Source organism: Tasmannia lanceolata, unplaced genomic scaffold (assembly GCF_043159265.1).
Source record: "Tasmannia lanceolata isolate RefF3 unplaced genomic scaffold, GAP_Taslan_0.1 ptg000012l, whole genome shotgun sequence".
Classification (NCBI taxonomy): Eukaryota; Viridiplantae; Streptophyta; class Magnoliopsida; order Canellales; family Winteraceae; genus Tasmannia; species Tasmannia lanceolata.
Window position 1 is genome coordinate 918,060 of NW_027518689.1, and position 27,930 is coordinate 945,989.

Consider the following 27,930-nt stretch of genomic DNA (forward strand, 5'->3'; position numbering starts at 1 on the left):
CACTCTTGAAATGATGTACAAATTCAAGCCTAGGTCTAATCCCTTTAGATATCCCAAATTGAGGCACAAGGGTGATTACCACTCTCTAATATGTTTAGAACATGTTTTGTAATGAGAGAGATGTGTTCTAAAGCATAGAGAACACACACACACACACACACACATATATATATATATATATATATATATAGAGAGAGAGAGAGAGAAAACCCAAATATGACCGTTACAGGGGCATAGTCGTAATTCTGTGAATTTTCCCAACGGTCATAATTTTGTTCCCGACATAATGGTCTCGGAGTTCCGAGAATTTCTCTCAGAGTTCCGGGAATACAAACAGAATTTGGAAGAATGCTACTGGACCAAATCTCGGAGCTCCGAGAATATTCTCGGAGTTCCGAGAAGCCTAAATCAACAGATTTTCTAGATTTTTTTAGCTGATAGTTTTTGGGCTTCAAGGGCTTCCAAATTACACATAGATGGGATTGTCATTCCAATTAGGGTCAGTTATTTGGTGACTCCATTATGCCTCAAAGTGGGGTACCTAATAGGGATTAGATGTACAATCTAACACAAGACTTAAGCCTTCAAATCTTCTACTTTTGAAGCACATCTTCAAGTCTTGAACTCTTGCATGGATCACTTCCTTTTCTTTGGCTCTTCAAGATCTTTCCTTGAACGCTCCAAGCCTTCATCATCCTTTGGCTTCAAATGGTGTTCAAGGATGTACAAGCCTCAATCCATGCCGATTTTCTTGATCTAAGTATTTGAAATGTTTGAATCTTCAATACATGCACTTAAACATCAAACACGTTAGAAATACAACACATTTCAACTTGTGTTTGGAATCATTAAAACATAGAAGATTGCCAAGGTGAGAACCATTGGGCTTACAATATCCTTGTCACATAAAATGCCCAGAGTGCCGCTATCTCATGGAAAATGACCAAAATGCTCATAATTTTCTATCATGTCGAGGGGCTTTGGTAATTTTCTACAAGATGGGGTACTTGAGTCTTTTTCTATTAGGTAAGGGTATTGAAATACAGGTGTGACAATCCAAGAGGGGGGTGAATTGGTCAATTAGAAATTTTAGGCTTAATTAAGGGAGATTAAAAATTAATCCATTTAATTAATCAGTAATTAGTCTAACCCTTGTTCAAATAGATATATCAATAAAATCTAGGGTTTAGACTTTCTAATCATGCACATTTAGCTAACCCTTTGTTCAAATAGATATTATAATGCAATTTAGGGTTTAGACATTTAACTTAAGTGCATTCACTAACCCTTGTTCAATTAAAGCATAAACATAAGTAAGGTTAGAGATTACCAATCACCACACGTGCGATAGAGAGAGAGAGAGAGAGAGAGAGAAGAGCAAGCATCCACAAGGCACAAGATTTATAGTGGTTCGGTCACAACTTGACCTACTCCACTCTTCCAAGTTTACCTCCTTTGGATCTCCACTAAAATGATGAAGCCGTACACCCAACTCTTTCATCTCCAAAGGCAATAAACCCATGCTTTTCCATTCTCAAGTGCCAAAGCGAAGCCCTTCGCACGAAACCTTTGCGAGGTGACACACCATATCACATGATTCACCTTTCTTCACGGACCGAATCGGAGACTCTTGTCTTCACCTTTCTTTACGGGCCGAAGAGGAGACCCTCACATGAAGAACAAAAATAAATAAAAACTCTCTTGCCTCTTAATAGGCGGATTACAACATTGATAGCTCACATTCACTCTAAGAATATACAAATGTAAAGCCCTATGGAGTGCCTCTTGATAACATGTAGAAATGGAAGATCAAAGAGGTTTTTAGCTTTTGAAATAAAATGTTGAAGCTTAAAAAGAAATGAGATTTGATCATTCTCTAATGTTCAAAAGCTTGTAGAGACATGTAATCATGTATATATAGTGTATTTGAAAATATGACCGTTTGGAGTAAAACTGTAAATAAACGACTTGAAAAAGTCAAGCAGAAAATGACCCACCGGCATAGCGGCCCCTATCGGGCGCCCTATTCTATTTTCAAATTTCTTACCGTCGCGGTCGACCGGCCACATGGCGGTCGCCCGGCGAGGGCTCACTGTTTGGTTAAAAAAATTTGGCTGAAAAACCTATCTCGGTCGATCGTCCCACGACGGTCTCCCGCCCAAACCATGCAGGATTGTTCTGTTTTGAAACAGACATATATCCGCGGTCACCCAGCTTAATCCGGTCGACCGGCCCAATAAAATTCGAGATGGCCTGGATTTCGAGATTCCATCCCGCGGTCGCCCGGCCTAGCCCGGTCGACCGGCCCTGGTAAAAATTTCATTTTAACTTTAAAGATGAGGGACTTTTGGGCTATGGACTTTGGGCTTAAGTCCAAGGTTTTTAAACACATTTTTGGGTGTGTGTATGGTTTTCAAATATATAAAAAATTAAGTATGAAAACCTTTTGAAAGTGCATTTTACATAAAATCAAGAGGACTCCAAATACATTCTAAAAATAAGAACATTGAGTCTTATTGGAATCTCTTGGCTCCTTTGCACTTTCTTAGGCTTCTTCAGCTTGGGTGAACATCTTGTCCTTGTCTTGGCTCTTGCGACTTGTCCTCCAATCCTCAATGCATGTTGAGGTACATGAGGTGTCACCATGGCATCTTCAACTCCAAGCTCCTTCTTGACACTTGCTTAGGAACTTGTGGGATCTTCATGATGAGTTTCTTTACTTGAGCATCTTCAAATGAGGATTACTCCAATGTACGTACAAGCTTTTGGTTCCTTTGATCCTTGATCCACAAGTCATGTATTGTGAAGAGTTATGCAATGGCGATTATGACATGAAATTTCTGTATACAACACAACACCTCAAAGCAACACAACAGTCCATAAATGCTAATCAATTTAGTTTGCTAGCATCAAAACAAGAAGGTAAGGTGAATGATTAACCCAGGGAAACCCTTGGGCTTACATTATCCCCTTTTTTATGATGGCAAACAAATTGATTACGGAGGTAGGAGATATTAAACAAATATATGAATGAGCATTAAATACTATAAACAATAAAGCAATGCTCCCCTCACTATATGCACAAGTGTAATATATGAATGTAAAGCATATGGTGCATATACAATATGGACTACCTAATCAATTCCCAAAAACTCTCCCCCTTTTGGGAAGAGCAAAAAGGTAGGGATTTGCAAGTGAAAATGCAAGTGGGGTGTCAAGATGAAGAACAACTCATAAGAGTTATTCAAAGTGTATATGATGTGTCAATGAAGCCCATATGATGCTTATCAAAATGTAAAACAAAGTAAAGAGCATGAGAAGCAATTTTTTTTTGTTACAAAAGATATGTAAGTTAAGCACAGTTATGGGGGCAATACACTATGTGAGCATATCACAATGGTCTATATAAACATGAAAAAGCAACCATTTGGCTCTCCCCTATTTATTTGTCATTAGCCCTAGGTGAAACCTATGTGAAAGGGCATGACAAGACAGAATGGTTTAAAAGGTGAGTGATTTAAACACTTGGGCTTCATTTGCAACTTGCAAGAAGATGAGTCTCTACCTGAGCAAGAATATGCTCAGATTGATGACATAACCATTTAGGTTCACAAGTTTCATGAATGGGGGTTTTCTTGTCATAGGGCAAAGAAGTCTCTTCCTGAGCATGGACATGCTCAGAACTATAAAATAACTTTTGAGTTTCAGTTGCTTGCCCTCAGAGAATTGTATATTTGCAACTGAAAGCCCCCCTAACTATGTGCATCTAATTTAAATGTAATAGATCAAGGCACATAGAACCCATGATTTAATTAATCACCTTTAACCATTCGGATTGCTCATTTCATAAACCAATCACATTTTGAATATAAATGGATGATTATTAGACATAGAATATGAGTTTAAGGCAGATGGTCTAATAAACACATGGATAAGATAATGAAACCAATGAGGTACATATCCATGGCAACTAAAAGATCATGTATAGAGATATACGAGCTATAAAGCTCAATATACATGATCAAATGGAAGATTAATACCACATTTCTTTTATCACTTCAAGAAATTATAAAAGTGGTATTTGAAAATCTCTCAAAAGAAGTAAAACTAAACTTCTTTTTCTTCTATCCGGCACTCTTCTACTGATGAATGCTTAGAAGAGCTTAGATCAATGCTTGACCCTTTCTTCCATGTAAGGGAGCATCTTTTGACAAATCATTCTAGATGAGAGATTGGATACTTGTTTTAATTCTTCTCCTTCAACAAAGGGTCATCCTTGAGAGGATGATCATGAAGTGCACATGCCAGCCTTTAGACAGAGTCTTCAATTTCCTTAGTCTCTATTCATCCTTCACTGTGGAAGAATGTAAAGTTGGATAGAGGAAAATTGAGTAGATCTACCATCTTATTACATCTGGCACGATGGAAGGAGACAAGTACCATAGACAAGCTGCGAAGGACATGATTTGAGTTGAGTCCTCCGAAGCTAAAATCTTGGAAGAGATGATGGGACATGACAAACTCAAAAATATTTTAAATAAACCCTCTTCCAAGATATTGTCATTGGCCTTTGATAATTCTTATAATGCAAGGCCTGAAAATATACAATAGCTATAGATAAGAATGTAAAAGGACAGCCATTGGAACTTATCATGGAAAAAGATGTTCTTAGGATTAAGAGCACATGATAAGAGATTACTTCATAGACAATGAGATGATCATCTCAAGCATTGTCCAGTAAAGAAGGGTTCTAAAGATTTTTCAAACTCTAGAATAAGATACTTATCATTGGCAGAGATAGAAACATATAAGTCTATCCAAGATAAGTATAAGGCCAGAGAAGATATGGCACTGAAGCAAATTGAAAGGGATCTTGTCAAAAGATGAGAGATGATCTCAAATTTATAGAATAGTACAAGACCCAACTACAACACACATGGAGCAATGTGGCTCCACATGAGTGTACTTATCATATGTGATGCACATCACACATCATATGATAAGGTGGATGGATAGACATTGAGCATGTATAGCTCTCCCTTTGTAAGTGACTCATACAATGTATGAATCCAAAGGGTTGTCCAACCACATAGACACCAAGGGATTTAAAGGTAAATGATTTTCAAACCACCCTTGGGCCACTAATGCATGATTGTTACAGTTAGTCATATGATATCCAAAGAGATGACAACCTAGCAAACCATGCTCCCCCTAAATATGTGCAAATAATATATATATATATATATATATATATATATATATCACACAAGGCACATATGGCTTATTATGGTTAAGATGCTGGCTAAAAGCCAAAGGAATTCGATGTTTTAATTAAAAATGAGTGTATACTCTCCATCTTACAGGATAAGAGGACTAAGAGTACAAATTAAGTGATTTTTAAGTTTAAGTTTACCATCTTTGCCATGTATCAGTAACATACAAGGGAAAAAATATAGAATATATATATAATATCAATTAAGCACAATTCTATAGAACTTAGACATTATAAAAGGGATTAATAGAATCCCATGTCTAAGAGAGCATTCATGGATAGTCTACCATGTTTGGACACACGAATCATTGTCCAAACATCTATGCCTATATCCACAAACCACCATATTAAAATAGGGCATTTAAGCACAAAGTGCAAAAGGCCAATGGAAAACCAAGATGTGTAGGAAACAAGTGTTCCCAACACAATGTGTTACATGATAACCATAATAATGAGAAACTGCCCAACAATGGTACTAGATTCCTATGACATTTTTAATTTTACTCAATTGAGTTTCATACATTGAATCTAGACTCATTTTCAATTCTCTACACAAACAAAGATATTCATGCAGGACTGTAGAGAATAATCCAAGGATTTCTAGAGATTGTCAAGTGATGAACACCTTGGAGACATGCATTCCAAAAAGAACTACTATGACTAGATAATTTTGTCTTAGTCATGAGAGGATATTCATTTTAAGCCTTTTTGGAATGCATCAATTTAACCCTTCAAAATTTCTTATGCATTTAATGATAATCATTAGGCACATAAGAGTGGGTTAGAAGGACAACTAGGTGCATAGTAGTAAACATACTTACTCACCTAGGGCAAGAGAGATGTCTAAGAACGGATTTGAGTGGATTTCCTTAGATATGGCTTTTAACAATCAATTTTGCTAGAAATGATATTCTTCCTAAGTTGAATATACAAAGATCTAGCAAATGTCAAAATTATTCTAAATAGAGTTCAAGAATGAAATGAATGAACTTGAAAGATCAATTTCAGCTCAAGAGCAAAAAGGATGGTTAATTTTCATGGAGGCACACATATGGTTCTCACATTTGAATTTTCTATTGTGGATTTGCTATGTGGATGCTAAGTGCACAAGTGATGTGATTTGCACTTAGATAGGCTTTTCTAAAAGATATTCAATAAGTAAAAAACTATAATCTAGGATAAAATATATCATTGAATTATACTTAGATTATAGAAATAAAAGGATGTGATCAAGCACAAGAAACTAGATACAAAATGTATTCAATGAATTTAGAGTATCTAGCATGAATGAATGATATAAGCATTTTAGCACAAGCCCTAAACTAACTCATTTACTAATTAGTTTAAAGGGATTCCTTTGGAACCAAAATTCATTTGGTTCCGTCCAAGTTTGTTTGTGGGAGTGTACATTTTCTTATCCAAACAAACTTGTTATATTTCACAATTCCAAGCTTACACTCAGAATTGTGATGCTCAACTCTACCACAATAATTATGATTGGTAGAAGAGAAGCAATTAGAATCATAAGACTTTGAAGGTTGTTTATCTTTTTCTTCATGAAGTCTTTGATTCTTAATGGAGAGTTCTTCTTTCATTTGTTCTTTATTTTCACAAACATATTTATATTTTAAACAAGTTCAATGTTTGTGATTCAAGGCTTTTAATTTCTTTCTCAAAGGCATTGCATCTTTGAAATAAGTCAACATTTTTTTTTATAAAAAATATGCTCAATTGACTTAATTTCTCAATTCTTTTCAAACTTTCATTTATTTCCAATTTAAGATTTTCAATTTGAATTTCAAAATCGGAAATAGAATGTTTCAAAGAATTTTCGTTTGCAAAAGATTTTTCAGAAATCTCTTTTTGTCTAGAAATTTTATCATTTGAAAAGAGAAACATTTTTCTCACAAGTGTTTTCTAATGAAGTCCAAATATCTTTTGCATTGATGCAATTTGAAATATTGTTAAAAATGTTAGGAGTTAAACCACAACACAATAAGATCATTGCCTTTGAGTTCAAGGAAAACAATTTTATATCACCTTCAGTGCATTTCCTTAAAAAAGAAATTCCTTCTTTAATGGCATCTAAAATGTCATTATCTATGGATTTGAGATAGGCTTGCTGTTTTGCTTTTCCAAGCTCCATAATTCATTACATCAAAGAATGGCGGAATTAAGGTGGATCCGCCTTTCTCAAAATCCATATGGATTGTCACAGATCTTTTCTCTTAGAGATTTTTAAGATTTAAAACCTCTTTAAGCCTAAGCTGATACCAAATGAAATACAGGTGTAACAATCTAAGAGGGGGGTGAATTGGTCAATTAGAAATTTTAGGCTTAATTAAGGGAGATTAAAAATTAATCAATTTAATTAAGCACTAATTAGTCTAACCCTTGTTCAAATAGATATATCAATAAAATCTAGGGTTTAGACTTTCTAATCATGCATATTTAGCTAACCCTTGTTCAAATAGATATTATAATGCAATTTAGACATTTAACTTAAGTGCATTCACTAACCCTTGTTCAATTAAAGCATAAACATAAGTAAGGTTAGAGATTACCAATCACCACACGTGCGAGAGAGAGAGAGAAGAGAGCAAGCATCCACAAGGCACAAGATTTATAGTGGTTCGGTCATAACTTGACCTACTCCATTCTTCCAAGTTTACCTCCTTGGGATCTCCACTAAAATTATGAAGACGTACACCCGACTCCTTCATCTCCAAAGGGAACAAACCCCTGCTTTTCCATTCTCAAGGGCCAAAGTGAAGCCCTTCTCACGAAGCCTTGGCGAGGTGACACACCATCGCACATGATTCACCTTTCTTCACAGGCCGAATCGGAGAACCTTGACTTCACCTTTATTTACGGGCCCAAGAGGAGACCCTCACATGAAGAACAAAGAAAAAAAAAACTCTCTTGCCTCTTAATAGGCGGATTACAATATTGATAGCTCACATTCACTCCAAGAATATACAAATGTAAAGCCCTATGGAGTACTTCCTGATAACATGTAGAAATGGAAAATCAAAGAGGTTTTTAGCTTTTGAAATAAAATGTTGAAGCTCAAAGAGAAATGGGATTTGATCTTTTCTCTAATATTCAAAAGCTTGTAGAGACAGGTTTTAATCATGTATATATAGTGTATTTGGAAATTTGACCGTTTGGGATAAAACTGTAAATAAACGGCTTGAAAAAGTCAAGCAGAAAATGCCCCAACGGCTAGTTTGCTCGACCGCGGCGGTCGACCGAGCTACAGCGGTCACCCGCCCCTATCTGGCGCCCTATTCTATTTTCGAATTTCTTACCGTTGAGGTCGACCGGCCACATGGCGGTCGCCCGGCGAGGGCTTACTGTTTGCTCAAAAAAATTTGGCTCAAAAACTTATCTTGGTCGACCAACCCACGACGGTCGCCCTCCCAAACCATGTAGGATTGTTCTGTTTTGAAACAGACACATATCCACGGTCGACCAGCCCGAGAAAATTCGAGATGGCTTGGATTTCCAGCTTCCATCCCGCAGTCGCCCGACCTACCCCGGTCGACCGGCCCTGGTAAAAATTCCATTTTAACTTTAAATATCAGGGACTTTTGGGCTATGGTCTTTGGGCTTAAGTCCAAGGTTTTCAAACACATTTTTGGATGTGTGTATTGTTTTCAAAGGTGTAAAAAATTAAGTATGAAAACCATTTGAAAACCTTTTGAAATTGCATTTTACATAAAATCAAGAGGACTCCAAATACATTCTAAAAATAAGAATCTTGAGTTTTCTTGGAATGTCTTGGCTCCTTTGCACTTTCTTGGACTTCTTCTGCTTGGGTGAACATCTTGGCTCTTGTGACTTGTCCTCCAATCCTCAATGCATGTTGAGGTACATGAGGTGTCACCATGGCATGTTCAACTCCAGCTCCTTCTTGACACTTGCTTAGGAACTTGTGGGATCTTCATGATGAGCTTCTTTACTTGAGCATCTTCAAATGAAGATGACTCCAATGTAGGTACAAGTTCTTGGTTCCTTTGATCCTTGATCCCCAAGTCATGTGTTGTGAAGAGTTGTATAATAGCGATTGTGACATGAAATTCTTATATACAACACAACACCTCAAAGCAACACGTCAGTCCATAAATGCTAATAAATTTAGTTTGCTAGCATCAAAACAAGAAGGTAAGGTGAATGATTAACCTAGGAACATCCTTGGGCTTACAGGTATTCTGGTAATTTTAATGTAATTGAAGTTTTTGGGACATTTTCCACGAGTTAAGGGTACTTTAGTCATTTTCACTAGGGGTATACTACTATTTTTATTAGGGAGCTGATATATCCACCCCTTTTCATCCCGGGGACACCCTCTCTACTGCCCGTAAGTTGTTTTTCAATCGGCTTACTTCTTAGTATTTGAAATCATAAAATTGGAGATCAGTTTCGAAATCCCAAATTGATGTCCAGTTTCCGGAAAATTGATCGAAGGTGTGAAATGTAACTTTTTGTAGTTACTTTAGGGGCTGTTTGGATATGCAGATTTTAGAATCCAGGTTTTGGTTTGAAAACAGTGTAAAATAGGGTCATGATCAAGCTGCTGGTATGCTGTCATGGCAGTGTTTCTTAGATTTTAAGTAAGAAAACTAGGTTTTAGAAATTTTCCAGGCATCCTGCGATTTCTAAAACCTGGAAACATGGGACGATCGCCAGCTCTCTTGCAGTCGAAAAGAAGGGCTAGAAATCAGAAAACTACGGTTGCCCTCTTTCTTCTCTTGTCTCCCAACTACAATTTTGAGGAAATCCAGGATTCTAAAATCCGCGTATCCAAACGGCTCCTTATGGTTTTTGGAGACCTGAAAATAACTTTTTGTAGTTGTTTTCTTGTTTTTGGAGACTGGTGAGTGGTTTTTTATTCCTAATGAAATGCTGGTGGTGACCAAAAATATTCCTTGAATTTTAAGGAACATTTATTGATAACCGGGATTGGTTTCTGGTTCCCAGAAAGTGGTTTCTGGTGACCAAAACTGGTTTTCGGATCCTGAAAATGGGTTCCGGGTCCCTTGAAGTTGTCAAATCTTGGCTTGGGCGTCTGGGTTGCTTGACAAGTGGTTTTTGGATTTAGGAAGGTTGTTCTTGGTAGCCAAAGCGGTTTTTCGGTTTCCAAAAGGTGGTTTCTGATGACTGAAAGGTGGTTCCGGTTCCCAAAAATGGCTTCTGGTAGAGCATTTGCTGACTTTTGTTGTATGGATCTTCATGATGTTGTGTTTGCTGTAAAAAGCGAGGGCCAAGGTTTGAGATTTTATGTATTTAGCAAATGTTTCTTAGAAATAATTTTTCCCATAAGATGAAAAATTCAATGTTTGGTTAACTATTTTAATGGTGATTTTTAAATTCTAGGATAATTTTTTTGCATAAAATAGCGAAAGTAGAAAACTCTCTTTAGACATGATTTTCCTTTTCAATAAAGTAAATTTCTCATTTATGGGGGCTATCACAACTTTCTTCCTTTCTCTTCATTCTCTTTTCCTCTTCTATTCTTTCCCATAAGTATGCTTCAAGAAAAAGGTGTGTCAATGACTTCCCTCTTTAGTCTTGGGGCGGTGAAATTCATCGAAAAGGAGGTAGATTTCAACATCGATCTCCTCCGCAAAATATGTTTAGGCACTCATCTATGGTGATTAGCGAGAAGATGTCGAACTGTCCATGCTCGAATCTGATGAGTTCCTGGAGAAATTTCATCGAGCTTCATGTCAAAGAGGGATCACTTGTTTCCCTTGTAATAGGGCAATAGTTCCCGGTTAACAAGGGAATCCCCACCGTGCGACTCCATGGAGACAAGGTCTGAGATTTTATGGATTTTGGTTGATATTCGACATTTGTATGGTTTATTTTCTTTTTGGGTTTTCTTTTAGAGGAAATGGTTTGTGTGCAGCTGCACAGATAAGCTATATGTGTATGGTTGCACAAACCATATTGGGGCCACATTTTTTTGGGGATCCAAAGCATTCATTTGGAAGGCCCATCCATGGAAAGGGTGTGTACCAAAAATCAGCTCTATAGGATCATCCTAACCCAATCAAAGTTGGAGGGGAAAAGGGCAGACACTATTTTTGCCCATTTTTTCCCTCCACAAATGGCAGGGTTAGGATGATCCTAAAGGGCTGATTTTTGGTACACACCCTATCCATGGAAGGGCCTTCCAAATGAATGCTTTGGATCCCCCAAAAATGTGCCCCCACCCAATGGTCTGTGCATTTGAGTCATAGGACTGGGACTTTTGGTTGGTTTTATAGGAATTGGATGATAGGATTTCAGTTGAGAAGCTGGAGTTACCTTACGGGGGAGAAATTGCTACTTAGGATTTCTAAATTTTTACTTAAAAAAGTACAAAAAGAGCTTTAGAGGCCGGTCACTTTTACGGCCCCATTTTGGCTTGTTTATACAATCAGATCCGTTTAGGATCCCACCAAAAGAAAATTTAACCGCCGATTGTTGTTGTCTTTCACCTTACGCTTAGGACGGACCAAAACATTAGCATTTATTATTTGGTAGAAACATGATCTGAGAGTAAATGATCTTGGTTTAGTGTTGAATGTTGAATGGATATCTCACTTTTGCTAATGAGTGCCCATTAAGGTGCATTGGAAAGTTAATTTTACACATGTTTTGATAACAAGAGAAATCATATAGTGGCCGACCGTGAAGTCCTGTCAAGGTGGCACGTCAAACGTACCACCCTTGATATTTAATCCAACAACAGCATCTTAAAAAGTGTGCTGTTCTTGGATCAAATGTCAAGGGTGGTACCATTTTGACTGTACTTGACGGTGGGACACCATATAAAAACTCTGATAACAAAGCCTCAAAACATGTATAAAACTCTCAAAAGGAAGTGAAATGATACACCTTAAGGGCACTCCTTAGCAAAACCCATATCTAAATTCCCACTAATAATACTTTAATGATGGTGATCTAGGTCATCATCAGTCTCTAGGCCATTGATCATCAAACACATGGTGGCCTGTTCATGTGTACGGTGCTGTGTCCTCAGCGAATAAATGGTTGTTCAAACAAACAAAAAAAGTTTAGCTCAGTACATTACATTGCATTCGTCAAGGTACTAGGGGCATATTAAGGCTCAGCTTGTTTAAGATTCTGAGATATAATTTTGATTCGAAAACTTATCATTGGACTCAAAATTATGGCCATGTTTGGCAACCATGGAATAATTGTGGGGCCAATTGTGAGAGATAGGTGGGAGAGGGGCAAACTTGAGAGGTTGGAGTGAGAAGAAAACACTACCACTTTTAATACAAACTAGAGTAGCTGGGAGTGAGTGAGAAAGTAATACCTACATGAAATTGGTATTTTGTTTTCTTCACTCACTCCCACCTCTCAAGTTTGCCCTTACCACCTATTTCCCACAATTGGCCCCACAAATATTCCATTAGAATATTTTTTTCAACATTTCCAAACATGGCCTGAACGTAATTTTGAGTCCTGGATCAAAATCAATTTTCAAAATTCAAAACAAAAAGGATCTAATGGGATGATATTTATATGTTTTAGACAAAAAGCAAAAATCTAGAATGCAACTTACAAAAACCTCAATCACAACTCATCAATTTTAATGGACAATTTCATACACCCTACAAATAATACATTACATGAATAAACTCAAATTCGGAGAGGCCTTGGCATTTCTTATTAAATCTATATCTACCAAATTGAAAGTACAATTAGAAATTTTATTAAATAAATGTGATTTGTATGTGTTTTTCACATGAATTGACTAAAATTCACAAAGTTCTAAAATTACGACCAGCTTCAATGTTTCCATGAAAGAAAAGTTTCAGATTCATTTAATTCATATGAGGTGGCTGTTATCGCTTGCAAAAGTCAAGGGCGAAATTGCCTAGTTAATCCCTATTTAGAAAATAAATAAGCTACTTTAACAATTGGCTCACAAAATTATTAAAGAATTCAAACCTAGTACCTATGGTTACATTATGATCAAAATACTACTTGGCAAACTAAGAATAAAGGGGAAGCTAATCATAATTAAATGGTATTCACTTACTAAAATATGGAGGGACCCAAATAGGCTTCGTAATCCAAGTCGAAGAACTGGGATAAAATGGTTTTACACTCTTATCCTCCAAGTTGAAAACGCCATTGTCAAGACCCCACGTTGGTAAATCGTCCCAATTGTCTGTGAAGTAGATGCAATTTCCCTTGCACTGGGGAAAGTCAGAAGCTGAGAGAGAGAGAGAGAGAGTTACCATATCCCAAGAACAAAATTTGATTGCCTAAGCTTTCAATCTCGATCCACTTTCCTGTCTTTTCGTCCAATTCAAAAACATCAAACCAATCCGTTTTATAAGCCCATTCTGGACAAGGTTGGACTACATTTCCATCGTCATCGTTCATATGATCAGGATTCCATTCATAATATCTTAAAACCTTCAACAACCTCCCAGAAGATTCCACTAAATACCTCCTGTCAGCAGTTTCTTCTTCAAATGGATGTGTAAGTATGGAAAATTTGGGAAAATCATTGGACGCAAAGTCATAAGTCACAACGGCATTGTGATTGGTGATTGCATAGAATTTTTCCTTGTAAGATATGACATCTTCATAATGAATCAATTCATTGTTTAGAGTAGTCCATTTTCCATCCCCGGGTTTATAGAAGGACAATTACCAATCATAAGTGACAATGGTAACAATGATGTAGTCTTCTGTTGAAATAGGATTTGCTGATAAAACAGTCTTGACAATATACCTTTAAGGAAAATTTCAGCTAATTAGTGAAAATTGTAACAACATAGTCTAGTGTTGAAATAGAATTTACCGATAAAAAAGTATTGACAATTACCTGTAGTTCCTTGGTACTTCTGGATCAGTAGTATTTTGGTTGTCAGGAAATTTATCAAGTGAGGGAAGCTGAATTTGGGTACTTGTGAAGGGGTTTAATAGATGAACGTTATTGCTCTCATCTACCGTGACCACCCATCCTTTAGAAGACACTAAACACCATTTTCCATGAAATTCTGGTAATTGAATATCGTAAACCTTATTTTTAGTGATACTATAGAAGCTACGTGTTTCAGTACGCTCTTTATCAGGGAGCATCACAAGTGGAAGTTGGTCTTGAAAGTCCAACCAGTTGCGATTTTCCTTGGTGACCTGATACCAGGATGAGCACACAGCACCAACCCGGATATAATCGATGAAGAGAGGTAAACAATCCAAGACAATCACTAAGAGGTCATTTGGAAGTTCAGACCACTTATCCATGTCACTGTTCTTGTGTATCTTCTTGCTATTGATTGGATTGGAATCTAAGAAAAGAAGAAAAAGAATTATGAGAGACAATATGTAACTGCAGTATCATTCAAAAAAATATGTAACTGCTGTAATATATGTACAGATGCGAAGGAAATTTGGAGCCCCTTCAGGTATTCCCAAAAAATTATATAGATAACTGCAGTAGTATATGAGCATCAAGTGAATGGTGGAATTATTTAAAATCCTATTAGTTTGTTGGTACATATGTTTCCACAGTGAGTGTTGTGTCAAGAATGCATATTGACCTAATTAGACGAAGACAAAGACAATGAGACCTGTCGATGGATATTTGGCCCAACATGTGTTACCGGGAATGTTCTGCTAGAGTTTGAATGAAGAAGGCTCTTAAAGATTGTCACCCTTATGTGATTGAGGAAACACGGATAAAATATATGGGCATGCAGGCCATACTCATTCACTACAGAAGAAAATCTACACACGTGTGCCCATTATAAAGTAATTATATGAAAGTATGTGGGATTATATTGGTTTTTTAAGAAGACATTGACAACATTGACTTGCACCATAGCCATTACAGATTCATAAGGGACATATGACATTGCGCATAATAGAATGACCTACACCGGAACTACTTGATTTTTTATTTTTTTTTTGAATCGTCAAAGATTTCACTAGGGAAAAGACAGACATGGTCAAGAACAAATACAAGGAAAAGATACCACAAAGCTATACAATAAAGTAACAATACAACATAGGGAAGAGAAAATCAAGGCGGTACTGCGGTAGGGAGTCGAACTGCTCAAATGCCTCCATTCAAACCCCGGCCCTAGCAAGTTTATCTGCCTTACCATTAGTAGATCTCCTAATATGGTGGAAGGAGACAGAGGAGATGCCCACTATGTCTTTCAACTCATTGAAAGGATCTGCAAATCTCCAAGGCAAAATATGAGAACCGGATAGCCAATTTTTTCTTTTTTTTTTCTTTTTTTGATGAGCAAGCTGAGGTTAGGCAGACCCCCAACAGATGCATTAAAAAAGAAAGAGATTACAAGAACTCAAGGAGGTTCAAAGGCCAGCAGAAAGGGAACAAGCTCCCAGCAAGAAAGAAGCCAAGAGATCAAAGGATCTCCAAGAACAAGGAAAATAGCATGTCTATGCTTACAGTGACATAAAAACAAGATGAAAACAAAAAATCAGGCCCAGTCACATTCTTCTCTGAAGCAGATCTGCCCATTCCCAGCATCATCAGTTGCGCCAAGGAGAGAATCGCAATCAGACTACAATCTGATATATTCAGTGCCAATTCTGTCCGAGTGGAGAGAATCAAGTAAAGGAGGGGGAGAAAGCGGCATTGGGTGTCTTCTCCTTTATAGTAGAAGGATCTCTTAGATAAGAGGTCAGCTACCGCATTTGCTTCTCTCCAAGAGTGTGCGACCCTCCATGAAGAGAAAGAGCTCAACCACCACACAATTTAGATCTTCTCTCACTAGAAGTTTCATTCCTAGGTGAACCGCGCATACACCTCCGCCTCACTAGCGTCTGTGACACCAATAGGACCCGCAAAGGCCCACCTCACCACTCCCTCTTCATCCCTAAGGACACCCCCCAATTCCAGCCGGACCCGGATTTCCAAAACTTGATCTGTCAAAATTAAACTTAAGGAAACCAATAACTGGAGGTCCCCCAAGCCTCAACGATCGAAGGTCTTGATCCGAACTAGAACAAACCTCCCTCCATCTGTTCCACAAGTCAAAAGCAGAGACAAAACTGAAGCTTTGAATGGATTTAGCCCAAAAGATAGTTAGAGCCAACACCCTAGTAGATAAGTAAGGGACGCTCTTCACGACCCCCCCCCCCCCCCCCCCCCCCTTAAATATTCTAGCATTCATCTCTTTCCACAACAACCCCATACTGCAAGGAATGAAATAGTCCACAATATCCTACTTTTTTCCTCCAAGGGGCCATTTGCCAACACTGCCTGCTCCCCTAGAAAATAGAAGCCCACTTTTGGAAATATATGTCATACTACTAGTAAGAGATGATAGTATCATTACCGAGCAATACAAATAGGATCAGATGGTACCGGAAGTATGGCACAATATAGAGCTTGCTTTACATAACTCACTAGCCTAGTGTTTCTAGACCCGAAGATGGATCAAAAGGCTAGCACTCTAGCCTGCAATGAACGGTCCTTCATAGACAACTCACCATTACTGATATCAGCTGCTCCAACGAGCAAACAGTTTTCCTCCAAAAAAAAAACCAAAAACGTCATTAGCCCCTAAACATGACGTAAAGAAACCCTAAAAAAGAAAAAAATCCCCTCTTACATAGGTAGGCTAGCTCATTTACAGCAGAAAGGACTAAACTAGTCCAAGACATGAATGACATAAGTGGTAACATGACCTGTTTCATGCTAACTCTGGACTGGGTCCTCGTACTGTCCTCTTGCCTTGCTTTTGGAGACTTTCAGAGCACCGGACTTGCTTCGGGTGATCCACGTGTCGGAATCCTTCGGCCATTGCCTCAGCCAAGTCACTAGCACTGGGTGTCCCTACATCAAGACAACACTAAGAAGGTTAAAGTCGAAGTCCCTTCTTTTGATGGTCGACTTGACCCTAAAGTTTTCCTGGACTGGATGAGATGTCTGAAGATCGATAGGTTAGGTTTGCGAAAATGAAACTCACGGGTCATTCCAAGTTATTCTGGATCAATTTGGAGCGACAAATGCTAAAGATAGGACAACCACTTATAGTTCATTGGGATGAGACGAAAGAAAAGTTAAGGGATAAAAAAAAAGGAAAGGGAGTGGCGACTGGAAATTCTAAGAAAGAAGGGTAGCCAGTGTACTTTAAATGTCAAGGCGCACGCCATTATGCCTATCAATGTCCTACTCGCAATCTACTTGTAGAAGTTGAAAAGATAGACGAGGAACAAGGAGAAAAAAAAACTATATACCTGATGAGAGAATTAGGGATGAAGACAATCAGGAAACTGGAGAGGATCTTCCCAGAGTGAGCGTGGTATGGTGCATGGTCTCACAACCTAAAGGCAAAGATGACCGGAGGAGAACCAACATGTTCTACACCTACACCAAACATGGGGATAAGAATTGTAGGGTGATCATAGACAATGGAAGTTGGACGAATGTTGTGTCCCACAGCACAATGTCTAGAATGGGACTTAAGCCCGAACCCCATCCCCGTCCATATAAGGTTGCTTGGGTTGATCATACTGTTCCGGTAACTAAAAGATGCATTGTACCATTGCAATTTGATATCTTCAAGGACTGTATTTAGTGGGATGTCCTAACCATGGATACAGCCCATACCATCCTCAGTAGGTCCTGGTTGTTTCATTGAGATGTCATCCATTATGGTACACTAAATACTTACGTTTTTATCATGACAGGAAAAAGATAAGGTTGTTTCCTTGTCAACCTAAAGAGATGAAGGCAAGAGAAGAAGAAAAACCTCAAACCAAATGGGAATTCAAAGAAGCCCCTTCATCATCTCAATCAGAAACAATTTGAATTTGAGTGTAAAGAGTCTGAGGTTATATATGCTCTAGTGGTGAAAAAAACAAGGATGTTCCACAAGAATCGCTTGTTGAAATTCCGAAAGAGGTTGTACCACTAATTGATGAATCTTTACGTTATTACTGAAGAAATCTAAGATGAACTTCCTCCTATGCATGATATTTAGCACGCTATTGATTTAGTCCCAGAATCAATATCATGCTATTGATTTAGTCCCATGATCAACCCTCCCTAATCATCCTCGTTACAGGTTGAACTCCATCGAGCACACCGAATTAAAGAAGCTAATTGCTGAACTGTTGTGAAAGGGCTTTATCAGAGAAAGCCGTAGCCCATGTGTTGTACCTGCATTACTTATGCCAAAGGAGGACGGAAATTGGCATATGTTCAGAGATAGTCAAACTATTAATAAGATTACGATTATATATAGGTTTCCAATACCTAGACTTGACGACATGATCGACATGATGGCCGACTCCGAGATTTTCTCGAAAACTTATTTGAAGAGCAGTACCAACAAATCCGCATCGAGCAAGGGGCGAATGGAAAATCGCCTTCAAGACAAAGGATGATTTATATGTGTTGGAAAAGCCATATCTTAAGAAGCCCAAATATTATGATTCTTAAGATTGTTGGATAAAATTGACGGATCAGATTTCTACAGATCTTACAAACAAATAATGAAGAAATGATATATGGCTTAGTTGAACCCAAAACAGAAAGTCGAAGTTAAAACAAGTTATTTGAACCCAAAACATGTTACTCGACCTCAAAATAGTGCAACTCGAAGCCAAAAATCCATGTACTGTAAATCAAACCATAATTGAAATAAAACATGGAAAATAGATTGCACTTATCTCTTTTGATGAAAACCATTTGGAAAAAACCAAATTCAAAGAGAGAAGGCTGAATCGTGCCACATGGTCACTCTCCTTAAGAATCGTATTTGCCCCCTACCGGTGCCGCCGGGATCCGCGAATCGGCGCTCCAAGATAAAACAGCCAAATATGGCTCCAGTCCACGTGCACTTGCTGACTGGTCCACCCAGAACCATCTTAAAACTATGCTCAGACACGGAAGGAACGGATAGAAGGAGATGAAGTAAAACCAGAAAAACAAAACCCTTTTTCTGTCTAAATCTCTTTCTTTTTCTGTTGGCAAAAGCCACCCCAAAACGTCTGTCCAGATTCTTAAGCTCACAGAATTGTATTTTAGCAAAGATGTTTCTTCCACTTATAAAGACCCACGGATGTGACTGTTGGAGAGGGAAAAGCCACCATTAAAGCTATGAAACGTTTATCTCCCAACATTCACATTTGTGACCGTTGGAGATGAAACGATTTTTCAACTTTAATGGGTGTTATTATCACAACCGTTTGAGGTGTCAATATAAAAAACGTTTATGCAATTAATGGGGTGTTCATAACAAAACGTGGGGTAAAAGATTAAACCGTTTTGGGAATTAAAAAGATCTTTTTTCATTTAAACCCAAACCCGGACCTCGGGCCACGGCCACGGCCCGGCCCGGCGCGCGCGTGTATTTTTACACATGGGCTTGTGCTCTTCTAAAAGCCTAGGATCCAATAAATTCTAAAGCCCCTTGAAGGCCCAAGCCTTTCTCCAACTCTCCATCTTATATGGATGAGAAGCATTTCCTTTCAAAGCAATGTGGGACTATTATTTTGCCATTGGTTTAGAGAACACAACAAGCACACACACTCCTAGGTCTTGGGTTCAAGTCACACTCAAAAGTCACTAGCTTTTGAAATAAGAGGGAATCCAAATTTTGAATCTTTCCGTGCAGAAGAAAATGATTCTCCGCAGTCAAGGAAGGAGCAAATGGCGGCAACTTCGTCACGTGCGTCTCACTTTGGAAACCCTAGCCTTGAATCTCACCTCCTCCAAACCCTAAAAACCCCATCACATGTACATATTCTTTGAAAATCAGAGCTCTGTTTTATGAGATCGAAAAATCAGATTCGATCAGAGTTATCGAGCTTCGAAAACTGTAGGCAATGGCATTTGAATAGCATATCAGAAACCAGAGATCATATTCAATTCACTCATAACTCCATTGCTACTACAATGGCAGCAGCTTCTTTGAATCCCTCTTCTTCTAAGAGTTCAAAGAAGATCTGCCTCTTCTACTGTGCAAAGACAAAGGCGTTGGCCGACAGAGTGGCTGCAGAGTCCGACGCGATCGAGCTCCGAAGTATTTCATGGAGGTACTTGTGTACATCAGATTGGGATGGATAGTACCTTGTAACTCAGAATTGAGAGGTAATTGTTCAAATTGTGGGGGTCCTGTTGTTCAAGAAGGCTAGGTTGTGCTAATTGGATCTCTAATTAAGAGAATCCAGGTATACCAGTGGGTGGGTACTTATTCATCTTAAGTGGTGGATCGATTTCATGAGAATATGTTAAACAAATGTGTTGTAAAAGGCCCATTATGATAGAAAGATTATAGCCATATCCATAGCAGGAGGTGGAGCCAAATGGCTCAAGTTATATTTTTTATCGCAGATGAGCTGTTATGGCCAAGACCAGTTCCCTCGGTAATTTTATATAGTGACTGCCAAAAATTCTTTAGCCAAGGCCAAATGTAAGACCTTAAATGGCAAAAAGGGCATGTTTTCCTAAGGCATAAGTTGGTAGAGCATATAAGGGGCAATAACACTCGACTTTGTAAGGTCGGAGAGGAGTCTGCAGATCCTCTAGTAAAGCCACATAAAGTGGTGTATAAGCCATCTGAAAGGAATGGAGTTAAAGCCCGAGGCATTAACCATTAGTGATGGACACCCAACCTATGTGAAAGGAGATCCCTGGAATTAGGTTCAATGGGTACTAACAAGTCACCGGATGGTTTGTTAACACTATCACCCCCTACTCCTGGATGCAAAATGTTGAAGGATAGTGTTCACTGCAAATGCGGTAGGATGAGTTTGAGACTCTTAATTAGTTCATAACCTGAATTGGGTGATGTGTTACTTGCAGTGCACACTTGATGACTGACCTAGGTGAATGTGGAGGTGAGGCCGCTTCCTATGAGAATTTAACGGGTAATTCTCTAAAACATTCATGAGAACCAAGGGGGCAACAAGGCCAAAATGTTCCAATACTGTGAATGAATCACCAAAGAATCGAAGGTAGGGTGTGGGTAACAGGTTAGCCAGTTATACCTACGATGAAAGGTTGAAGGAGTCTAATTCTACCCGTACTCAGTAACGTAATCTGTTTATCCTAAATATCGGTTGAAGTTCAAAAGACACCGGTATGAATTCACTCTATTTTTCTAATGTGCTCAGATGCTTCCGTTTTCAAATTCTAACTGTATTTTGAATCTTATGGGGGATTGATGGAAATTTTAAAGAATTTGAATAGTCAAAATTGGCTTTTGCCTTGTCTTTAAAATTTGGAGGGAACGATTCAAAATTTGGATTCCCTCTTATTTCAAAAGCTAGTGACTTTTGAGTGCTTTTTTGGGGACTTGAACCCAAAACCTAGGAGTGTGAATGCTTGTTGTATTCTCTAAACCAATGGCAAAATAATAGTCCCACATCGCTTTAAAAGGAAATGCTTCTCATCCATATAAGATGAAGAGTTGGAGAAAAGCTTGGGCCTTCAAGGGGCTTTAGAATTTGTTGGATCCTAAGCTCTTAGAAGAGCACAAGCCATGTGTAAAAACACGCGCGCGCGCACGCCGAGCCGAGCCGTGGCCCGTGGTCTGAGGTCCAGGTTTGGGTTTGGGTTTAAATGAAAATAGATATTTTTAATTACCAAAACGGTTTAATTTTTTACCACACGTTTTGTTATGAACACCCCATTAATTGCATAAACGTTTTTTATATTGACACCCCAAACAATTGTGATAACACCCATTAAAGTTAAAAAACTGTTTCATCTCCAACAGTCACAAATGTGAATGTTGGGAGAGAAACGTTTCATGGCTTTAATGGTGGCTTTTCCCTCCCAACAGTCACATTAGTGGGTCTTTATAAAGGGAAGAAACATCTTTGCTAAACTACAATTCTGTGAGCTTAAGAATCTGGACAGACTTTTTGAGGTGGCTTTTGCCAACAGAAAAAGAAAGAGATTTATTTCATCTCCTTCCATCCGTTTCTTCTGTATCTGAGCACAGTTCTAAGGTGGTTCTGGGTGGACCAGTCAGCGAGTGCACGTGGAATTGAGCCATATTTTATTGTTTTATCTTAGAGAATCGATTCACGGATCCTGACTGCACCAGTAGGGGGCAAATACGATTCTTAAGGAGAGTGACCATGTGGCCCGACTCAGCCTTCTCTCTTCGAATCTAGTTTTTTTTCCAAATGGTTTTTATCAAAAGAGATAGGTGCAATTTATTTTCCATGTTTTAATTCAATTATGGTTTGATTTACAGTGCATGGATTTTTGGCTTCGAGTTGCACTATTTTGAGGTCAAGTAACATTGTTTGGGTTCAAATAACTTGTTTAAACTTCGACTTTCTGTTTTGGGTTCGACTAAGCCATATATCATTTCTTCATTATTTTTTTATAAGATCTGTAGAAATCTGATCCATCCATTTTATCCAACCATCTTAAGAATCATAATATTTGGGGTTCTTAAGATATGGATTTTTCCAACAATATGAGTGGTTGGTCATGCCTTTGGTTTGATCCATGCACCTAGCACCTCCAAGAGAATTACGACCCAAGTGCTTTGGCCGTTCATAGAGAGATTCTTGGTCAAAAAATTTGATGATATTTCAATACACAGTCGCACCACGAATGAACATATGTTTCACCTCAGACAAGTGTTCATTGTCCTAAGGGAGGAGAAATTGTATGAAAACCTATCGTTCTTTTACTTGGAGCAGTATTACATAAAATTAAGAACCCACATGCAAACTAACATAAACAATACCAACTAATCAAAATCACAGATAAAAGCCTTAAAGATGGCATCAATTCAACAAAAAAAATATAAGAAAATATCAAATTCAGGATGCCCTAAAATTCCCTCAATCTGAAGAAAAACAATAGCAAAAGGAATGGGAATGTGAAAAATCTGAAGAAGGAGGGTATTGATGAAAGCCAATTTGTGATGCTTGCAGGTATTGGAAGTTGTTTCAATGAACAGGAATCACCAAATTGTAACATTGTTGGCTCGGGCATGAAGAATCGAACTGGGTTTGTAAAAGAGGAATTGTAACAACATAAAAATAAAAAAAGAGAGAAGAGTTGAAAGGATTATAAGGGACTGAGAGTGTGAGGAAGAGAGGGAGGTAGAAGGGACTTTACCTGGCCTGTTAGACTGCTGGAGGAGTTCAGTGGGGTTTTTTAGAAGAGAAGAGGGTGTTTTTTAGGAGAGGGGAGAGACATGAGAGATAGGGACGAGGGGGTATTGAGGAGACGTGTTAAGTAAGAGTCCTTTAGATAAAGCAATTCGTTCCTTCATGCTCTGTCGGGTTGCGAGTAAAAATTTTGTCCGAGGAAGTTTTTAGTAAACTTTTTGTCGTCGCATGTTTGGTTGCTTTTTAACACTAGAAATTTTTTAATCTCACTCTTGTAATGATTGCTTCTGTGGTGACATTGACACCTTGTCCTATCTTTTTCTTCCCTAGGGAATGATGTTCTCTCTCTTTCTCTCTCTCTTTCTTCCCTCTCTCTCCTCCCTTCCCATATTTGGTAATGACATCCCTAAATTTTGGAGGGAATTTTAGGAATTGTAAGAAAAAAAAAAACCTAGCAAATCCAGTTGACTTCACTATTTGGATTAAAAACTCCCTAGGATAAAAAATTTACTGGCAACCAAACAGAGCTCATTGCTTCTTTTTATTGAAACGCTAAAATTCATTTTTAACATGACAAACACTTCTTAGGATTTTCTGGTTTAAAAAAAAAAAAAAAAAAAAAGTTTCCAGGCCGTTTGGATACGAGGATTTTAGGATCAAGGTTTTAGTTTGAAAATAGTTTAAAAGAGGGTTTATGATCAAGCTGTTGTATGTTGTCCTGATAGCGTTTCTTGGATTTTAAGTAAGAAATACAGGTTTTAAAAATCTCTTCCCCATTCTGAGATTTTTAAAATCTGGAAACATGGGACGATCTCCTGCTCTCTTACTGTCGGAAAGAAGGGCGAGAAATAAGAAAACGACGGCTGTTCTCTTTCTTCTCTCGTCTTCCATCTACAATTTTGAGGAAATCCAAGATTCTAAAATTCGCGTATCTTATGTATTGGAAAAAAATGAAAAAAATAAATCGCGCCGAAATTGAAGGATCGGTTTAGGATCATCCAACGACCCACATTGTCTTGGACATGGACTATTTATGAGGGCCCTCTATCATGTAGAAAACTCAAATTCTGTTGTTTAAAAAAAAAAAACTCTTCACTTAGATGTTTGGATTGCAGTAATTTTCTGGAAAAGTTTGTGAAGGAAAAATATTTCTAAAATTTTCTACTTTTTTCACACGCATAAAAGAATGATTTGAAACAACCCTATTCAATTTTTATTCCTTGAAATTAACTATGGTCCTATCATTTCTTACTAAATCGTGTAAACAAAAAAATCCAAGAAAAAGATTTCCATCAGAAATGTTTTTCCCGCAATCCAAACAGGGCCTTAATTAAACACTTTCTAGATTGGTTGTTAATAACTGTTTAGAGACTTTTAATATAATTTTACCTTCAAATGCAAGGTTCCAGCTTGCATGAACCCTTGAAATTTTTATAAGGGACCTGATAAATTCGCTCCCCTTCAACTGGACAATTTCGGGGGAGATTGCTTTTCCTTCTTTAGTTAAATAATGTAGACATAGCCTCTTTTTTTGTATTGACCTTTTTCAACTAGGGGACAGTGATATGTTCATCTTAGTGATGTACATAAGGTTAGTTAGTAAATAATTATTATGTGGTTGTGAGTATGCATTTTAGAGTTGTGTTGGTTATTGCTTGTGTCATGTAAGTGGGTGAATGGGTGGATGATTTGGCCCTATCTTTGTACTTGTACTTGTTGGGGGCATGGTTTTAAATTTCGACCGATATCCGAACAACACCGAAATTACACATAATCGAAACGGTATATTATTTCGGGCGACATTTTGTTAATTTCGCCCGAAATTTCGGTATTTTCTAATTTCATCCGAAATTAATGGGATTTCGAGAGAATATATATTATTTAATTCCAAGGTCAAAATTTCGATGAAATCTGACAAAATCTCAACCGAAATTTTGAAAATTTCGCCTGAAATTTCAGAGATTTTGAGAGAAAATTGGGTAAAAAGGCAAAGGAAGACGTTAAAGGAGTGATTTTATCCTCAATTCTTGTGATAAATTTTCACATAAACCGTTTTGGGGGGTTGGGAGAGTTTGGGCAATGATAAATTCACCCCTTCTATTACCATATTCACCCCTTATTTGTGAAAATGGACTGCACAGCCCACACACGATAGGATGATCCAAACCGTCCATTTGATGGGCCACAATGTAAATAGGTTTTGCCCCAAAAATCATTTCCATAGGATGATCCTAGCCGTCCGATCTATAGAGGTTTGATTATATGGTTTGTGGCAGTATGTATTTTCCAAAAAAAGTTTGAAACCCATTTTCATGGGATGATCCAGATCATTCATTTATTGGGCCACAATAACGTTTGAAACCCATTTTCATGGGATGATCCAGATCATTCATTTATTGGGCCACAGTGTAAGTTTTGCCCCAAAAATCATTTTCATAGGATGATACTAACCCTGTGATCAATAAAGGGACAACCTCTATAGGTTAGGATCCTTGAATGGAAATGAGTTTTGGGGCACAACCTATCTACATTGTGGCCAAACAAATGAACGGTTTGGATCATCCTGTGAAGTGGGCCATACAATCCTTCCCGTAAAATGGTGGACTATGCAGCCACACAACATATGTTGTCTGGTTTTTTTTCAAAAAACTAATGGAGAGCCCACTTCATAGAATGATTCAAACCGTTCATTTGTTGGGCGACAATGTAAGTAAGTTTTACCCCTTCGAAAATAACCATAGGCGGTGGATTTAAGATAGGAAAATGATAGGAGACCCATGGGATCTGCAATGAAAATGTGACATGTGTACACAAAAAAATCTACTTTTGGTGATTTTCCTAAATCTATGGGCCGGCACATGTCACTTGTGAGTTGTGATATTGTGGTGAGAATTACTCATTCAGATATGGCTTCAAATTTCGAAAATGGGTTTAAAATTTTAAAAAAAAATCACTTTTTCGCAAAATTTTGGATGAAATTTCGGAAATTTCAAACGAAATTCCAGAAAATCATGAAATTTCGGTCAAAGTTCGACCGAAATGTCCTACTCAGATTTTATTTTTTTTTTAATTGTATATTAAACTTCGACCTAAATTACCAAAATTTCCGAAATTTAGGTCGAAATTTCGTACATTTCGGTGGAAATTTTATATTCCAAAAAACCAAAATTTTTACGGGCTATAAGGGATTTCGAGCAAAATTTCGAAATTTCGGTTTGGGAGGGGGGCAAAACCGGTAGTGAAACTGAAATTTCAAGGGGTTCCAAGCAAAAGCAAAGATCCCACATGGGAAAAGTTGGAGGGTGTGGATGGACTTGTAAGGATGTGGGCACCCTCCCCTTAACGGCTAGCTTTTAAGGGTGAGATCTACCAGAGTCCCAACAAGTGGTATTAGAGCCGGAGCGTTAGGACTGTCAATCGAGATGGGCAAGCTCGAAGCCTGCCCGTTTGGGCCGCTAAAAGCCCGCCCATAATTAAAATGAGAACAAGCCAGACCAAGCTTGGTCAAAAGTTGAAGCCCGAACTCTAATTTGGCTGAGATCAAGGGTCGTCCAGCCTGTTATAGGCCCGGGCCCGATAATATATTTACTATATAATTTTTCAGGATTTTTTATGCCCTTAAAAATAACAGTAGATATTAATTAAATAGGTACTTAAACATTAACAGAATAGAGGTAGCCCAAGGATCACCCTTAAGATGATCTTTAAATGAGTCTCAACGAATCATTTACAGTTGTTCATTTTCCAAAGCAGCTGCCTATCTCTGGCTCTCTAGTTTAGTCATTCCCAAGCAGCAAGCATGCAAGGCACAAATACACAATTAATGCTATCAGTTCGAGCGCCTCTCCCCACCTCCAAAGACACGACCATATGCTTTGTTCTCTCTACACCTTTGGGCTTTGGCTTCGGTAAAGGTAATCCTTCGATTCCTTCTCTGTGTTTGTGTGTTGGGGGGAGGGGGTGTACAGCTCCCTAATGCTTGCCTTCTAGTCTTTTCTCGTGCAGAAAATAAGAGGGGATGGGCAAGCCCGAATTCGGCTCGAAGCCAGCTGTGGAGTTTGGGCTGACTTTGGGCAAGCAAATTTTCTAATTTAGTCAGGCCCGAACTCGGCTCATAGCCTGTTGTATAGACATGGGCTGAGCTTGAGCACCTCAGGCCCACCCAAGCTTGGCCCGATTGACAGTCCTACGGGGTGTGGTAACCCCAGTGTGCCCTCGAGGATGGTAAAATTCCCTCGGGGAAGATGTCTGCAACTCTGGTGTACCTTCGAGGATGGTGAAATTCCCTTGTAGAAGATCTCGGTAACCCCTGAAGAAAGCTTGAGTGTTGCAAGGATGGACTCGAAAGGTTGTTCGCCACAAAATAATGCCCAGGGGGTGTGGTTCAACTGGAAAATCTCTATGGCAGCAACAATTGAGATTGTGAAAAACTAGAGACCTCCCGTTCACAATCTAATGGAAAATGTGCCTGTGGAGCAGATAGTGTAGGAAACTACTTTCACAGCCCTCAAACATTATAACTTGTAGAATGTCCATATTTGATATTTTCAACTAAA

General features: G+C 38.3%; 1 long non-coding RNA gene across 1 annotated transcript; it reads right to left on the reverse strand.

The window, feature by feature from the left end:
• Positions 1-13,687: 13,687 nt before the first annotated feature.
• LOC143887005 (uncharacterized) lies at positions 13,688-23,473 on the reverse strand. Its single transcript, XR_013253976.1, has 3 exons — positions 23,382-23,473; positions 14,133-14,598; positions 13,688-14,039 (listed from the first exon to the last, which is right to left on the reverse strand). It is a non-coding gene; the product is annotated as an uncharacterized LOC143887005 (long non-coding RNA).
• Positions 23,474-27,930: the final 4,457 nt, after the last annotated feature.